The following is a 12731-nucleotide window of genomic DNA, read 5'->3' as shown; positions in this document are numbered from 1 at the left end:
TGAGAAAACCCAAGAACAGTGCTCAGGTCGTGAGCTCAAGCCCCTGCATCCAGAGAAAAGTCATCTTCATCAGTAAAATGGCCAGAGGTACACAGAGGGATGATGGTTACAGCCTGTCCTGTCTGTGTGACTTTGAGCTGGGGACCTTCTGGCCTTCCTGTGCCTCAGTTCTACTGTGCAGTCCAGGACACAGCCTCTGCTCAGGGTCAAGCTTTTGCTGCTCCTTCTGAAAACTAAAACCACAAAATTGGCCTGTGGTTGGGTGACTATCAGTCACCGCTATTCAGTTTGGCTTCCTAGGATGACTAAGGGGTTGGAAGCCCCTCCCATTAGCCCAGAGGCTTCAGAGGCCAGGATGGAAATGATTTTCTTGGATATACTTGCTAGGGCCTGAGCTCTCAGAAGCTAAGGCTTGAAGGGGCTCGGGAATGGTAGTTGCTCAGGCAGGGCTGGGAATAGCATTATTCGGGCTTCCTTACCGAAAAGCCTTTGGTGGAGAGAGGAAGGGGCAGATGGTACCAGTGTCCCTTGAAGAGTGTGTTTTCATCTGCCCCTCCCAGCTCCCATTCTCAAAAAGCTGAGTCGTATGAGAGGCTGCCCTCACTGGGTATGGTGGGTCCTCTACATAGGGCCTGGGTATCAACCACAGGGCACAGGGCTGGGCTGGTCCTTGAGTCATTTCCTCAAACCCCCTCCCAGGTGGTGACATTTCCTACCTGGTGTTGGGGCCAAGTTCTGCTTGTGGTCTGCAGAGGTGGTGCAGGTGCCAGATGTCAGGCTATGCATGCCCAGTTCCCTGCCTGGTAGGTGTTCTGGGATCCCATAGCTCAGGTGTCCCTCAGCCACCTCTGTCTCTCTCAGAGTCAGGAGGGGAGAATTCAGGTGACCTTGAATTCTGATGGGGATGGGGTGTAGGTAAAGCTTCCCTTTTGGGATTTTTTTTTAACCAGTGCTGGGGGTTGGATTCAGGGCCTGGACACTGTCCCTGAGCTGTTGCTCTTCTTCCTCCTCCTCCTCCTCCTCCTCCTCCTCCTCCTCCTCCTTCTTCTTCTTTTGCCAGTTGTGGTGGTTGAATTCAGGGCCTGAACATTGTCCTTGGATTTTTTTCTCAAGGACAGAGCTCTACCCCTTGAGGCACAGCTCCATTTCCAGCTTTTTTACTATACATGTGGTACCCGAGGAATCAAACCCTGGTCTTCATGCATGCTAGGCAAGCACTCTACCACTAGGCCAAACTTCCAGCCCCTATCTCTGAACTTTTTTTGCCCAAGGCTAGCACTCTACCACTTGAGCCACTGTGCCACTTCTGGGTTTTTCTTTTTTTGGTCAGTCGAGGGACTTGAACTCTGGGCCTGGGCATTGTCCCCGAGTTCTTCAGCTCAAGGCTACTGCCCTACCCCTTGAGCCACACAGCACCATTCCTGGTTTTCTGGTGGTTAATTGGAGATGAGTCTCACAGACCTTAGTGCCCCGGCTGCCTCCTGAGTAGCTAGGACTACAGGCATGAGACACTGTGCTTGGCTCACTTACAGCATTTTCTTTTTCTTTTTTTGCCAGTCCTAGGCTTGGGGTCAGGGGCTGAGCACTGTCCTTGGGCTTTCTATGTACCAAGGAATCGAACCTACGTCTTTGTGCATGCTAGGCAAACACTCTACCACTAGGCCAAACTCCTGGCCCTTGTTTAGATCTCCCTTTTTTTTTGGCCAGTGCTGGGGCTTGAACTCAGGGCCTGAACACTGTCCTTGGGCTTTCCTCAAGACTAGCCCTTTACCACTTGAGCCAAAGCACCATTTCCGGCTTTTCTATATATGTGGTACCAAGGAATTGAACTGGGGTTTCTGTGCATGCTAGGCAAGCCTCAGTTCTGTCATTTTGAATGATCAGTAAAGTCTCCAAGCAGGAGGAGTGCTTGCCATGCAAATACAACCTCTAGGCAAGTGGGGCGGGTCAAGCTCCCCTAGCTGCTTTCCTGGCCAGGACTCACCCCTTCCTGAGCCATGGCTGCCACCCCCCCACCCCCATTGATCTTGGGAGATAGAGCAAGCACACCAGAGGCAAGAGGTGAGCTGTACCCAGGCTCAGTGTCCCCTTTTGATGATTCTGCACCGGCCTAGCTTTCTACTGAAAGCCTCAATTTCCCCTACTTGAGATGAAAGAGCGGAGTTTGGTCTGCTGACCTTTCCGTGTAGACCACTGCAACTAGACCCTGGGAGCCGGGGTCTCCCCGCTCTCCACCTGTCCCTCCACCCCCAGCACCTTACCCCCCATGCTACCCCCCATTGCTGCTCTCTGTCTGACTGTCTCAAGGTCTCAGTTTCTCTCTCTCTCTCTCTCCTTCTCTCCAGCCCTCATTCTCCTCGCTCCTTCTCTTTCTGTTTCAGCTCCTCAGTTCTCCCCAGCTCACCCGCCCCCAGGCCTGGGGGGTGGGGTACGTGAATTCCCATACATCACAGACTCAGTGTTCCAAAACACACCCCCTCCCCCACCACAAACAGGGTCGGTTTCCCATCGGGGCCTCACCCTCCCCACACCAGCCTGTCCTTCTCCTGGGCTGGGGATGGACTCTGATGACTGGGGTTGCGAGTCTCTGAGCATTCAAACAGGGCGAAGGCTGAAGGTTCGGTCCGTGACCTGCCACCCCCAGCAGAGCAGTATGGGGTCTTTTTTTTCTGGGAGCAAGGGAAATCAAGTTTTCTGACCTTCTCATCAACTAGGCCCACTCCCTCCAGGAGAGGGAGTTAGCAGAAAGGATGTGGGGAAGGTCCAGAATGCAGCCAGGAGGTGTGTTCAACTCATGGGGGGGGTGGAGGGCACGGGGTGAGCGAAGGACCTCCCAGTGGCCGCTCCTGGAGCTGTACGTGTCACTCGAGTCACACCAGGAGCATGGCATGGCCCTTTCTCCTGGGGAGCTAGGCAGTACCCCCACCCCTCTACTAGCCACGCATGTGCCCTTTCGTGCCCAGACGGGGGCTGCAGGACAGTGCAGGAGAGCTGGGCAGCAGACAGGGAGGGGGAAGGGACAGGAAGGCAGGTAGCCCCGCCCTCCCCCAGCCGGTGCCCACTGAGTCCCCGCCCCCCTGGGGCTGGTGAGGGCTCTGCCCCCTGTCTCTTCCCCAGCTTCGAGGAAACACCTCCCTTTAGGGGAAAGCGAGATGGTGAGGGGAAGCCGGGAAAGCACTGACTCTGGGGCAGAGGCATGAGCCTGATTTTCCAGTCGGGGCCGAGTGGAGGAAGGTGGCACTGGGGACGCCCGGCCAGGGGAGTCTGACTCAAAGCCAGAACCACAGGGCTCCTCTGCTGTATTGTCATCGGGGAACAAGAAGCCACCAGGTTTATAAGAAACTACGATTCATCTCCGTCCTCTTCCACCTCTCTGCAAAGGGATCGAGGGTAGCTACACTCCAGGAAGAACTTACAAGGAAGGGACTCTGCCTCTGTCGGTCTGTGGGATGCCCTTCCTGTTTTGAAATTCCTATTCCTGTGAAGAGTCCCCTGCCAGATTTGAAGTTTTCATATATTCTGAGGCTCCTCCCCTGACTCTTAGTCCAGAATAGAAGCTGTTAAGCCCCACATGCTATTGCCAGAGCTACTGCTGAGGCTGTAGTGTGTGTGGGGGGGGCATACAGGGCCCCCAGGCTGGCATGGAGGAAGATTGGCAGCTGGCAGCTCCAACTGGCTCTGCTGTGCCCCTGCCCCCCCCTAACTTTTGGCCACTGGCTCACAGGTCCCAAGAGGGAAGCAAAGTGCAGGCTGTATAAGCAGCAGGAAAGAGCGGATGAGACACAGGACCGCTGGGTAGGCAGAGAGGAAAGTATACAGGTGCCCTCTATCCCAAAGCTACTCAGGTTCCCCTCTTGCTCAAACACCTGGCTGGGTACCAGTAGCTCATGTCTGTAATCCCAGCTGCTCAGGAGGATGAGATATGAGAATTGGGGTTTGAAGTTAGCCTTGGCAGAAAGTCCATGGGACTCATATCTCCAACGAAACTCCAGGTTGCTAGAAGTGGAGTTATGACTTGTGTGATAGAGCACTGGTCTTGAGCACAAAACCTCAGAGACAGTGACCCGGCTCTGCGTTCAAGCCCTAAGACCGGTACAAAACAAAATGAAAACACCTGCTGCCTGGATGTCTGGGCTTGGATCTCACTTTTTTCCAAAGGAGGAAGAGGAAGGAAGGGCTTTGAGCCAGGGTTGGATCGGGTAAGTTCTTGCATAAAAGGATAGGAATTAGGGGGACCCTGAACCCAGGCAGATACCCGCTGTGTCTCAGTGTTCATGTGCATAATGGGAATCACAATTATAGCCTCTTCCTACAGATGAGAGGCTCAAAGGAGGAAGAGGTGTAGCACAAGTGTGGGCGTCATCCCTATGTCACTGGCTGTGTGGCCACAACAGGATACTTAACTTCTCTGTGTCTCAGTTTCCTTGCCCGTAAAATGGGGACAGTGGCACCTGCCCAGGTGACCTCACACCATGGTGAAGTGTAATGGCCCTACACGTATGTACTACCTGAAAACTCCCCGCCTCCCATGTGCTCTCCCTAGCAGCTTTGGGGGACTAGGGATGGTAAACTCCTCAATGACGTGCCAGGTTCCAATGTCATTGAGGAAAACAAGCACAAGTAAGTGGTGGTTAAGTCCAGGGTAGCAGAAGTCTGGGAGTCCAGAGTTGCAGCCTGTTCCTCAAACTATGAGCCAAGGATGGGAGAGCAGGTCAGTGTGAGCATGCATGCATGTGTACACATGCACACAGGCGCATGTGTGTGCATGCAAGTCAGTGATGAATCCCACTGTCTCAGCTGCCAGCTACTTGTTCCATTGCTAAAAGCTAGACTGACCAGAATCAGCAACCCATGGTGCCAAGCTGAATCCAGCTGCTGGGGAAAGAATTGGAAGCAGGCATGGAGAGGAGATGACACCAGCATTCTGCCCCTGTGGCCAGAGACACAGGTCCAAGGGCCATCTTCGGGCCCTGAACAGAGTGCCAGCTGCCCGTGGCCCTCATGGAAGGACGTTGGCTGGACTCCTTGTGACACTTGCTGGGCAGTGGAGGGGGGTGAGCAGCAGATAGGAGGCTCCCCAGGGAAATTTCAGACTTGCGTGTCAGAGCGGATCTGTGTCTTGGGTGGTAAGTGGGGTTAAACTCAAGGTCAGATCCGGCCAGTCCATGTTCCCACCCACCTGGTCTTGATGGCACTTCATAGTGGAGACTGGGACACAGGTGCCCACTCAGCTAAAGCATTGTTGGCAAACGGGTGCCTGTGCTGTCCCTCTGCCCCACTTCCTGGGTATCACCTGCTTTTTGTTTGTGCCTGGGATTTCTGCAGAACGGCAAGGCATAGTGGGATGCCAGGCTGCCCTTTCCGGTCCTTCCATAAGTCTCCGTGATCAAAGAAAGGAATGAGAGGGAGCTGCCTGGCTGCAAATGGGTGCTCTATACCAGCAGGCATCTCAGATTTCTCTACCAGCCTGCCAAGTCCTTGAAAATCACTGAGCTGTCCTGGCCCCTAGGTCTCCGACCTCTCACACTCTGCCTTTCAGAGCAGCACATCCTGACTCACGGTGTGAGTGGAGAAGGCAGGAAAGGCCGGATGCTAGTTGCTTACATCTATATTCTTAGCTACTCAAGAGGCTAAGACCTGAGGATTGAGGCTCAAAGCCAACTGAGGCAGGAAAGTAAGTCTCTCTCTCTCTCTCTCTCTCTCTCTCTCTCTCTCTCTCTCTCTCTCTCTCTTTCTCTCTCTTCCTCCCTCCCTCTCTCTTTCTTTCTCCTTTTTTTCCCCTCCCTCTCTCTGCCCCTGGAGCTTGAACTCTGGGTCTATAAGCTGTCTCTGAGCCTCTCTGTGCTCAAAGTTAGTGCTCTACCCCTTGAGCCACAGTGCCAATTCTGGCTTTTTCTGAGTAGTGTATTGGAGATAAGACTCTCATGGACCTTCCTCCCTGGGCTGGCTTTGAATCACGATCCTCAGATCTCAGCCTCCTGAGTAGCTAGGATTACAGGTGTGAGCTGCAAATGGCTGCTGGCTCCTGACACTCTTATCTCCAACTAAGGACCACAAAACTAGGAATGGGGCTGTAGCTCAAAGTGGTAGAGTGTTAGCCTTGAGCAAAAGGACCTCGGGATCAGCATCCAGGCCCCTGAGTTCAAGCCCCAAGACTGACAAAAGAAAGTGGGGGAAAGAAGGAAGGAAGGAAGGAAGGAAGGAAGGAAGGAAGGAAGGAAGGGAGGAAGAAAGGAAGGAAGGAAGGAAGGAAGAAGCAGGAGAAGCTGAGGCTAGAATGCAGGAAGGACTTCCAGTCTGGGTGGTAGTGCTTGGTGTATCGAATGTGGGTGAGGTAGAGTGGACAGAGGAAGAATGGCAGTACCTTTGATTCTTTGAGGGGAAAATGGCCAGAGGAAGACTGCAGATAGAATTTCCAAAGGACCCTTGGGGACAGGGTGCCTGCTCTGCCGGAGTATAGCTTTTTGTTCCCATGCACAGCTCCCCCACTCTAAACACTTCCCCCACCCCTACCCCCACCCCACTGAGGCCCAAGGCCCTGGGGAAGCTGCATGGCCTTCTCACCATGGACCCAGTGCCGGCTGTGGCTTCTTCCCTCTGACCTATTTTTAAAACATTTGATAGGATTTTCCCCCCTTGAAACCCAAGACCTGGCCCCCTGGGCCCGTCAGCTCCACGGCGTGTCAAAACCACCCCTGTCACTTTGCGTTGGTTTCTCAGTCCAGCAGCCCCTCCCCGCAGGGCCTGAGGACGACAGCTAATTACCCAGCTGCTGAGACCCCCTCCACACCCAGCCCCAACCCAGGACCCTGGACGCCTGCTGCTAGAAGCTGAGGCCTCCTCACACTCCCGCTGTGTGGCAGGAAGTCCTTCCTGCTGTCAGCCTCTGTTCTTCCCTCTGTCCTGCCCCTAGTGGTGCTGAATGGCAGTCACAGAGGGACTTTGGGACATCTCCCTGAAGAACGGAAAAAGGCAGGGACATCCTGCTCTAGTGGTCTCACACATTTCTGGGGGATGGTCTTTGCCAGCTATCCTGTCTCACAGAGCAGGAAACTGAGGCAGGAGAGAAAGGGTCCTGTGAGACTAGTGGGAGGAGCCAGGTAAGAACCCTGACCTGTTGTGATTGTCTTTCCGTTCATTTCTGGCTCTTCCCTACTCTTGTCTGTTTCAGCCTTGATGGGGCTCTGTCCCAACCAGGTGCACGCCTGACCAACAGTCTCCTGCGCTCTACTCTGGGGTCTAGGGCTGTCCAGTTTACTTGTCTCCTCCAGTGTACACCCTCGGTGCCCTCTTCCCTCCTTTCCTCCTCCTCCCTACTGAAGCCATCCTGTGATTCACATTGCCTCCCCCTCAAGGCCTAAGCAGAGAACCAAGCACAGGGCCCTAAGCCAGGGACAGCCGGATGGCTCAGACTCCAGAGGAGGCCCCATCCCAGATAGACAGCTGTGTAGCAGACACACTGAGCACAAGATAAACCTTGATGTAGAGATACACACAAACACCCAACAGAAACTCAAGTAGACTCAGAGACCCGGAGATAATTATAGAGGATACAGAACTGCACATGGGACACATCATAGAAGATCTTCACGGATCTCCAGACATGGGTGAAGGTTACAAAGATACAGGACAACAAGAGAGTCAATCAATAGTGGCTCACACTTCTAATTCTAGCTACACAGGAGGCTGAGATCTGAGGATTGCAGTTCAAAACCAGCTCGGGCAAGAAAGTCTGTGAGATTCTTATTTTCCATTAACCATTAGAAAACCAGAAGTGGCTCTGTGGTTCAAAGTGGTAGAGCACTTGCCTTGATCGGCAAAAACTTAAGACCAATACAGTGCTTAGGCCCTGAGTTCAAACCCCATGATCAACTTTAAAAAAAAGATACACCAAGATGCAGGCAGAACTTAGGAATCAAAGAGACAAAGTCACACTGACATAGGTGAGACAGACATGGAGAGAGACAGGAGGCAAACAGGGATAACTGTAGTTCACCGGAAGCAGAGAAGGCTTGCATAGAGCCAACAGCTAAGCAGGGGTTGCCTCCCTGTCCTGTAGCCAGAAGCCCTTGCAGGGGTGGCATGGAGGGGAGGGGGGTGTTTGCATGGGAGGCCTGGCTTGGCAGAGCCTGCTTGAGCCAGGAAGTCCTGTTGAGAGGGCAGGGTGGGGGCAGGAGAGCCCAGCCCAGTAACGGTTAAGTCCCTAGCCCTCTCCCATCCAGTTCCCTCACTTTGGCTCTTCTTTCCCTGCCCTCCTCTCCCAGCTCCCTTTACTCAAAGCCCTAAGCATCTCCCCCGCTCCACTCAGGGTAACCGGACCTGCTTCCTGCTGAGATTAATGCCAGATTCCCCAGCAAGGGGGGGCACCTGTCCCAGGGCCTCCCTGACGGGCTGCCCATCCACACCACTGCATTCCTCCGTGTGTACTGGGGTGCTCAAGTGAGAGCATTAAGCTCCCTTCATGCTCAGAGTCTCCCTCTGAGCCTGGAGCACTTGAGGTGCAGTGGGGTCCTGGGCAGGAGATGGTGGAGAGAGGGATACAGATCTCAAATGAAGAGCTAAAGAGATAATCAGAGGTAGCCAAGACTGGGGAGGAGGAGGCCTGTGAGGCCCGACCCAGGTAGAGTCTGGAGCCAGAGTCTAGGTAAGGGCTGTGTAGCTGGAGGGGGGAAGGGTGACGCAGCCCGGGGATACGAGCCTTTGACCTTGGGCCTTCCATTCTGTGCTCATGCTGATCACCTGCTGCTGGAGCTGGGGTGGGGGGGTGGATTTGGGGGATTGGGGTGAAGGGAGCACAGGACTCCTGCAGCTGTCACTATGTGTGTGTGTACAGGTGGCTTGTCATTGCCCAGTCCCCTCCCTGGCTGCTAAGCCCATGGTTCCGGCCCTGTTCTATGAAGGTCTGGGCAGTCTGGATGGGGGAGGGAGGGCTTCAGGAAGGGTAGATGGGCAGAGCCAGATGCCCAAGGAGCCCTAGGAGATTGTATGTTGGGATGGAGTTGAAGGACTCGGTGTGTATGTGCGTGTGTATGTGCGTGTGTGTGTGTGTGTGTGTGTGTGTGTGTGTGTTGGGATGGGATTGGGGGACTCTGTGTGTGTGTGCACATGACAGTATGTGCACAGGTTAGTGTGTTTTGGGTCCACCTGGGGGCCAAGCAGATTGAGAGACTCAAGAACTCCAGTCCCTGACTTTACCTTGAGAAGCTCTTTGGGACCAGTGAGTGACTAATCTGAATTTGTGACATAGTCCACAGAGTGTGATTTATCCCAGCCTTTTGAATCCAAGGCCCCCAGGAGTGGTGTGTGGGCATCTGAAGGCAAGTCTTTCCTTTGCTGGGTAGCTCAAGCTCACCTAAAACCTGTGATCCTCTTGCCTCAGTCTCTCTCCTAGGATTGCAAACTCCCTAGCTCTCCTGGTATTTTATTTTATTTTATTTTATTTTTTTTTGCCAGTCCTGGGCTTGAGCTCAGCGCCTGAGCACTGTCCTTGGACTTTCGCAAGGCTAGAGCTCTACCACTAGAGCCTCAGCACCACTTCCGGCTTTTTTCTATGTATGTGGTACCGAGGAATCAAACCCGGGTCTTCATGCATGCTAGGCAAGCACTTTAACCACTAGGCCAAACTCCCGGCCCCTCTCCTGGCATTTTAATGTGCATGTCAATGTGGTGATTTGGAGTTGGTGCTGGAGATCTGGTGGGGCAAACTCCATGACGAATCCTGCCCTACTAAGAGGGAACTTCCCCGAATAGAACAGAGTGACTGCCAGGCACCTGTGGTTCATGCCTGTAATCGCAGCTACTCAGGGTGCTGCGATCTGATGATAATGGCTCAAAATCATCCTGGACAGAAACATCCCCTATCTCCAATTGACCACTCAAAAACCAGAAGTGGGGGCCGGAAGTATAGCCCAGTAAAAGAGTGCTCGCCTAGCAGACACAAAACCCTAGATTTGATTCCTGGGTACCACATACACAGAAAAAACTGGTAGTAGCACTGTGGCTCAGGTGGCAGAGCACTAGCCTTGAGCAAAATGTGTCCAAGGACAGTGCCCAGGCCCTGAGTTCAAGCCGCAGGACAGAGGAAGGAGGACAGTCCAGCATAGCTTAAATCTCTGTCCTGTTTCTGCCTTAGAACATTGTCCCCTCAGTCTTTTACAGACTGGTAGTCCTGGCAGAAGGACTACCAGTCAATTCCATTTACTGACATGGAAACCAGAGAGGTTAGGATATTCCAATAGGTCACCTAGCCAGTGAGGGTTAGAGTTTTCCAGACACCCGCTGAATGCCCCCTGCCCCTTTGCTGTCTGCCCAGCCTTTGGTGCCATGAAGCCCTTTGGTGTCTCTGGCTCAGGGTCTCTCTCTTTCCTTCTCCTCTTTCTTTCAACCCTCTTATGGAATTTGAGATTTTTCCCACTGAATCACTTTCTGAGTTTCTGACTTTATGGTTTCTCTTCTTCTCATTCTCTCTGTCTCTGTCTCTCTTTCTCTGATTACAAACAATCTCATAATTGGAAACAACTAGAAAGGAATCTTGAACCCTTGGAAGTATTGATGAGGACAGCCAGTGCTCTCTTTAGGAATAATTTTCTTTTCTGTTTTACAAACTTTTTTCCAGTAGGATCATCTGACATCACATTCGTTAGGCTTCTCCTTCAAGTTTTGTGAGAGGTGGGATCAGGAAACACAAAGCCAAGCTTCTAGCCTCAGCTCGGCTGCAAATGTGACTCTGCTTAAGTCATTCACTTTCCCCTATCTTTCATTCAGCCTGTCTCCAAAATTTTCATGGATTGGAAATCATCCCTTTCTTCCCAGGCCTCAGCCCCCTATTTCTTCACTCCCATCCCACGGGGACCAGCCCCACTCAGGGCATGGAAGGGCTGGGAGGGGCAGCCACACGGAAGCGAGGGGCTCCCAGAAAGCCTCATCTCCTCACTCCTGTCTTCCCACCTCTCCAGCCCTGGGGCCTGGGAAGGGGGGGAGGTGGCAGCAGGAAGAGGAGGTGTCACTGCCAGGGTTCTTCTTCTCACCCAAGCTGGCAGAGGGGCGGGACTGGCAGTGGTGACACCAGGGCCACTCAGCCCCCGCTTTTCACAAGCACTTTCTTTTTTGGGTAGAAGAAATGGAAGGGAGGAGGGTGAGGAATATGGGGTTGTGGAATCAGGCTGCACAACCCTCTCGTGGCCTATCCGGGTACAGAAGACCTCCCCACCTCCTTCATACTCCACACACACATGCTCTCACGGCCACTTGATTCTGAAATTCATAGTCCTTCCTGGTTTGTTTGTTCATTTGTTTTGCCAGTACGGGCGCTCGAACTCAAGGCCTGGCTGCTGTCTCTTAGCTTTTTCACTCAAGGCTGGCTCTCTATCACTTGAGCCACATCTCCACTTTTGGTTTTCTGTTGGTTAATTGGACCTACGAGTCTCACAGACGTTCCTGCCCAGGCTGGCTTTGAACTGTGATCCTCGGGTCTCAGCCTCCCAAGTAGCCAGGTTACAGGTGTGAGCCACCAGAAGCCATCTTCCTTCTTGTCTTTAGAAGCTGGGGTAGTATCCCTGACCATCTTTTCCAGACACGAGGAGGACTGGAGGCCTGAAGACTAGAATGCAGAAGAGGAGAAACTAGGTCCCATTTGTCCTTCCACAGCTGCATACTTGAGAAAAATGCCCCCCCAAAGTGGTATCAGTAGTCAGCAATCTCATGTCCCCCTGGGGAAATCAGTCATTCAGATGAATCTTACAGGAAAGTTCTGTGTTTCCTAACAGGTAGCCAAGGGTCTCAAGAGCATGCCGTCTCAAAGCAAGGCTGCCCCACTTCAAACAGCACACAGAAACTTCCAGGACTGGAGAGGAGACCAGACCTGGATTTCTGGTTCAATCATAAATGGAGTTTCATCCTCAAGGGGATGTGCTGATTCTCCCCCGCACCCCCTCCTTGGGTCATGTCTGCCTCCTGGGGTCCCCAGTTTTACCTTCACTTCCCAGTTTGCCTCTTGGTTCAGCTCTAGTTGGGAGCAGAGAGTCCCCATGGATCCCTAAGGGTGAAACCCTATTGGGCTGGGACAGAAATGTGGAGATGGGGCCAGCCCCCAGGGGAGAACTGGGGAGGGCTGAGCTGGAGGGAGGGGAGAGAAGTCTATAACGGGATGAAATCCAGTTTGAAGTATTTTTTTTCAAGATACCTTCTACATATCGATATGCAAAAAAATCCCGACACCTCGTCAAATGAAAAAGAAAAGCATCACCAAACAAAACGTGTGGTGTTTATATACAAGCCTGTGGGTGTGCAAAAAGACAGAGGCCAGGAGATGGTATAGAAGAGCAATTTCTGGAAGGTTGTTCACCAAAATGTTAGTCCTGTTTGCTTCTGAGGGGGTAGAATTTGGGGTGATTTATCCTGGTTCTTGTTTGTCCATACTGCTTAGATTTTCTGTATCCGGATGTTTTATCTTTGACACACAGGAAAACTGCCAATGGGGAACATTTTTCAATTGGGGGAGAGAAAGGATATCTTAGTTAGCAGAAAAGGGCAATCGAGGAAGAGCAGCCCGTCAGCCGAGGCGCAGGGCAGGCAGAGCGTGTGCTGGACTTCCTTCCTGTCAGCCACCTCTGAGGTTCCCCGAAACCGCTTTCCATGCAGCCTAGAACATTCTGGAAAGGCTGCGTCCTGTAAAGCCCGCTCTCCCCACCGTCTATGATGGCACCCGGTGGGACTTGAATATACTGAATCAG

Source organism: Megascapheus bottae, chromosome 17 (genome assembly GCF_031878675.1).
Source record: "Megascapheus bottae isolate mThoBot1 chromosome 17, mThoBot2.hap1, whole genome shotgun sequence".
NCBI classification, from domain to species: Eukaryota; Metazoa; Chordata; class Mammalia; order Rodentia; family Geomyidae; genus Megascapheus; species Megascapheus bottae.
The sequence above is the reverse complement of the archived record's forward strand: the minus strand, read 5'-3'. Positions refer to the sequence as shown.